We start from the raw sequence: 5,956 nt of genomic DNA on the forward strand, positions 1-5,956 counted from the left end.
TGTTGTTTTTGGTGCATATTCTCCTTTTGCAGAGTCATTTAAACATCTCTTATGTTTGCTTGAATAAATAGAGAGATTTCATTTGTTGCAACTAATGATTCCAACCCAAAATATACTCCTGTGTAATGAGACGAAAATAAACAGGTGCGCTCAGCATCTTTCACAGTGTGCCTGATGAGGGGGCAGACAATTTGGAAGATGCATTAAATATTCTCAAACCTCACCAGGAGTTGGGCTTTAATTGATCATGATTCAGGGTCTTTTTTGGAATGTCTATCAATATTTTCACAAGGGGTCAACGTGTCTTTCTCTTTCTTCTTTCTCTCTGTAACACTAGAAACAGATTCGGAGAAATTAATGCCTCCCAGTTTTCTTGGAAAAGCCATTGGGTGTTTGTTCATTAGGCTATTAATATGGCTCTAAATCCACTTAGATAAAAGGATTTTGTTTTTGTTTCTTCCCTGTTGAGCTTAATGTCTCGTTCATTTTTGTTGTTGCTATTGTTTTTAATCTTGTTAGATTTTTTTGACTTGTGCAATGGAAAGGAAGACAAGAAAGAAAGACTTTATCGAGTCTGGAAGTTGTCTCTTTTGGAAGACTTTGACTATCGTGGGTTTTTACACCACGTCCCAGCACTTGTAGTTCATTTAGTCTCGGACTCACCAATCCAAGGGGTATGTCATATACACCAGTGATTTGTGAAATATTGTTCAGAAGCACACTGAGTCTGGGGAAATGGAGGGTCCATTCATATCACCCCAAGGCACAGAAAGAGGAGAACCTGGGATTAGAGTCACAAAGCTGCTGGAAGCCCCTGGACCTGAATGTGTAATCCTGGCAATGTAACTGTTTTGCTAAATTGGTTTCGGGAGAAATTACATTTATCCCTCTGAGCTTCTGTTTCTCCATCTGATCACTACAGTACTAAGGGGGAGTTCTTTTGAACATGAATTGAAATGATGCAAGTACTTAGTAAGTGTTTCTTAAATCTGAAAAAGAAAAAGAAGCACATTGAATTCATGTGTCTCCTAAAATCTAGCAACCATGCACGACTATTTTTCTGAAATCTCCTTGTAACTCTTTAGGTAGACTTAATTTTTTCCAAAGGACAAAAAGGAAATCAGAAAATTCTACTGATTTCACTAGACTATAAAACTAAAGTGCTATACAGTGTTTTTCCAGAATAAACAAACAGGCGTTGTATTTGTACACCTTGAACTGCCTGCTGGCTCTAAGCTCCGCCTCTGTTTCCGGGGGACAGTTTTGTGTGCAAGGTGATGGAGTCAGAGGAGAGTTGGGTTCAAATTCAGGTTCTGTCCTGGTTCACTGTGAACCTAGGCAAGAAACTCAACCTCCTTCATACTGTTTCTTCATTTGTGAAAGAATAACAATAACAACCACCATAATAGTAATGCCTGCCTCCTGAAGTTGTTCGGGAGATTGAATGAGAGTGAATATTTGACTTGGTATGGAAAAGCTCCTAAATAAAGGCCTTTCTCTTCCCACCCTGGTCTGAAGCAGTAGCCTCCTAACCATTCTCTAATATTCCCCTTTGATATATATATATAGTAGGGAGAAAGAACCCTCTTAAATGGATATCTGATTATACAACTTCTCTGCTAAAAATCTCTCAGACTCCTAGTTACTCATAGAATGTTTCTAAACTCCTTAACTGATGTTCAAAGTACCCACCACATGTCCCAGTCTTCCTGTCCTGGTCTGTTTCTCTCTCTCATGTACATTGTGTTCCAGGCCAATCAATGCTGTTCCCTCTGCACCCCAGTTTCATTTTACTGTTTCAGCACCTCTGTGAATTCTCTTAATCTGAATTAATTTCTTGTTCCTCTCTGCTCCCATGGTACTTTGAACATGAAACAGTCTCTCCTGTCTCTCCTACCTGCTGCATTGTAAATTCCTTAGTCCTTTGTATAGAGCCACTCAGATCTAGCATGTATGTCATCACCTTCACATTGTGACCGCTCAAATATACCTCTAGGTAGAGCAACCACATAATTTATCATCTAAACTGGGACACTTGTCCAAGAAAAATGCTAGACTTGATGAGTGCTGGGTGGTCCATAACTCAGAGGTGGGAATAAGAATAATAACAAATTAACATTACTACTCAGTATTCCAATGGATTTTTAAAAAATCAATGGATCCACTATCAAAAAATCAGCTTACAAAATATTTCTTCATCATTTCTTGGTTTTGGTTCTGCCTGTCTTTACATTGCTGCTTCTAGGACTGCAATGCTACTCTAGCTCTGTAGATGTTGAGTGACTTTGCTCATTTTTCTCTATCCCACAGACCTGCTGGGGGCATGCTAACAAAAACCTGCTTCCCAGCAGTGGGTTAAACTGAAATCTGCGTTTGAGGGATGAAGTAACTGCTTTAAGGGTTTAAAAGTTGGGTTGGTAGCATCAGTATGTTCATAGCTGATTGAAATTTAAGCATGTTCACTGTGGTTGTCTGCTGGGAGGGGACTGACTTTGAAAACCATTTGATGACATATTTGATAAATGATTGGATTTCAGAAATGATTAGAGAGTGATTGTTATATTAAGCAAAATTATGTTTGAGATCCATGCATCGGGCTTTCTTAAAATCTGTAGTCTTTCCTATGTAAATCTTGTTCTTACTAAGAAAGAAATTTTCTCATGTTCTGTGTTAATCCCATTATCTTTAATGGATTGATTGTTTCTAAGTGTGGAGGCGTGAGGGGGGGTATCTTACATTAAGACTCTGTTACTTAGATACACTTGTGATAGAATGAAAATGTGATAATTGAACAATGCTATTTGCACCATATTTATATCATGTCTGCATCCCGTGCATGGATGAATTGTGTGCATGGAGAGTTTGGACATCAAACAACATTCTCATTTTTTTCTTAGCTGTCTGCTTTAACAGAGGCAAACCTAAAGGACATAAATGCCACATCCCTCAGACAATTGTGTGAATATTCTCCTTGGGTCCTTTCCTTCTGGGTTTTGGCCTTGGCTCCTGGTGTTCACAGCATTAAGAGGGTTAAAGGTTCTGGCATGGTGAATTTATTGTTGACATCTCACAGTCCTTAAAGGCAGGATCACTAATGGGTGACCTTGGGGTTTGACCGTTCCAGACCTGAGAAGATCAAGTCTCATCCCCCTCCTGCAAGTGCGGTGACCCCTCTATTCTCACTCTCCCCGGCCTAACCTTTAACTCACTGATATTTGACTAAAATATTAAGCAAACACCTGCTTGGGTCTGTGGTCAAAGTCTGTGGACTTGAAGATCTCCCATAATTTCATGTGAATAAGCTGTGGTAATAATCATGAAATGTAGACCAGATCTGTGGACACACTTACAGTAAGTAATGATATTGTTACTGACCACATGCAACGCAGATTCTGTAACAACCCGTGTATATGGTGAATCAATGTTAATCAAGTTGACCAGAGTATTAATGAATTGTCTGTGGATACACTAAGGTTTCTGTTATTTGCATCAACACAATAGTGCAACAATATTTATTCCCTATTACTAAAGTCTAAAAGTAATTTTAGAATACCTTAGATTTGCCATTGACAGTAATGCAAAATGCATTAATGTTTAACAGGGGTACCAGCAATCATTTGAATCATTAGATGAAAAAATATTTGGTGAGATCAGCTGAGATGAATTTTGTGCTTTGAGGAAAGGAGGGAGGGATGTTACATTCAAAATGACTCTGAATAGTTATAGATAAAAAGAAGCAGTGTACTTCGTGTTGCCTTGAATTACTCCACTGATATTTTGTAAAAACAGTTTCACCTGATACGATGAGATGCCCTAAAATGTGAAATCACACCAACCGAAATTTCTACAAAAGACAAAGAGTTTCTTTCCCTATGAAAGGTAAAGTGTTATTTAAAAAAGAGGTATTTACTAGGTTTCATTCGTTCAGTGTAAATTGGTAGGGTTTGTCATTATAAATCAAGATAAAACTAAATAAATTAAAAATTAAATTAAACCAAATAGTTAAGATTTAACTATTACTTATCCAAATGTTTTAGAAATAAATTATATGTTTATGACCCATGACTTTTACTCCCTTCTTAGGAACCTTTCATTAACTTACAGTTCTGTTTTAGCAAGTGAATAGGAGGACTCCACTCTCCCAGGGCACCGGCTGGTTTCTCAGATGTTCCACACCAAAATGGAATTATATAAGGTGTAGAAGAAACTTCACACTTCATCCCATATTTGCAGCTTTTTTTTTTTGTACTTTATACCTTTACCCTTTTTTACTTTTTGTACTTTTACTTTATACTTTTACTTATATACTTTTATATAAAGTATACTTTATGCTTTTATCTTTATACATAGTATTCACTTCTTTGAATGAAATTAATTAATAGTACTGCAGAATGATACAATGGCAAATCCAGATTTTTTCTCCTGAAAATTGATAGTGTTTTTATCAATATATATTGAAATCTATTTTGTCCTATTGCCTCTTTGATTTAGGCTAAGTTTGTCACTTTTTTCTGATTTTAAATATGTATCATGAAGCAGAGCCACAATTTAAAACCTGGATGTCTTCACCTCTCTCCACCTGTCCCATTCAAAGTATTGTTCATAGTAGTTGCTTTTGCCATTCTCACACCACCACTCCTCTCCCCCAAAACCCTCTAATTCGGACTCATTACTCATTGGCTAGACCAGATGAAGTGAAAACTATTTGCGTCTCCATTTTACAGATGAGGAAACTGAAACAGAAGTCACTCAGCTAGTAACTGGCAGAGCTGAGATTTAAATTCAGGCAATCTGACCCCAGAACCTTTCTCCTGACCACTATGCCAACTGCCTTACCAACAAAGTAATGACTCTATTGGGAATGCCACGCAACTTGGTTTCTACCTCTGCCATGAAACCTTATTTTGCTCTGTAAGAGATTTAGTCGGGCATGTGTCAGCTTCCTTGATAAGTTCCTGAGACCGGAAACTGAGTCTCACTCATCTTCACTTTCCCCAAGCACTTAGCATAGTGTCTGGAGCTCAGCTGACATCTAACATATAAAAGAATTAATAAAACAATAATGAAAATATATATAAATTCTAAAAATAAATTTTTCTAATGCAATATAAATCATGTATGGCAAGCACCTTTCCTTATTATGCTTGTGTCTGGGTCTATAGAAGAAATTTAGTTAATTAAAAGTCTTTCCTCTATGAAACATCATGATTACCTTGGCCAAAAAAGTAGACGCAAAATCTTGATCTTGATTAATTTGGACAGATCCTTTCAGCATGCCTATGTGTCCTGTTCTGGCATTGATGTTGTCTAACACAACCTGGATAAAGATGTTTAAATGGGTCTTTTTGCTTCTGAATCACTCAGCCTAAGAATGAAGTAATCTGAAAGCTGTGGGTTGTCATGCCTGAAACATAAATGCCAAATAAGTTAACTTGCTTAATTAAAAAGAGAATGTGCATGGGGGTGATTGTGCATGGGGGTGACAGTGAAGAATGGATTTCTGATAAATTTTAAGATCTCCCCAGGAAAAAAATAATTTCAACTTGTTCACTTTATTTCATAAGCTCAACCAATAGGTCCTAAGTTTCAAATAAAAAAAGAGATCTTAGAAGTGATGTGGAAATTATTGGAGGCTTGAGCAAGGGGAGAACAGGGAGGAAAAAGTCGTTGATCCATTCATTTCCATTTATTGTAGGCGGTAGTTAAACCATGGTGTATGTTTCATCATAGTGACTCATTATAAACTGATGGTCTGGCAAAATCCAGAGCCTGAAGAGGGACATTATAAGTTATATGACTGAAGCTTAAAACACATGTACTTAAACCCTGTCTTGCTTGCCTCCATGTGAAAACTTTCATATACAAATTTCTGCACCAATATTAGAAAGTGGTTCCTTTTTTCTCAAAGTGTGTTTATTAGTGAAATGACTCAAACAAAAAGATGTTGTGAATTAAA

The sequence above is a fragment of the Eubalaena glacialis genome, chromosome 2, assembly GCF_028564815.1.
Source record: "Eubalaena glacialis isolate mEubGla1 chromosome 2, mEubGla1.1.hap2.+ XY, whole genome shotgun sequence".
Lineage (NCBI taxonomy): Eukaryota > Metazoa > Chordata > Mammalia > Artiodactyla > Balaenidae > Eubalaena > Eubalaena glacialis.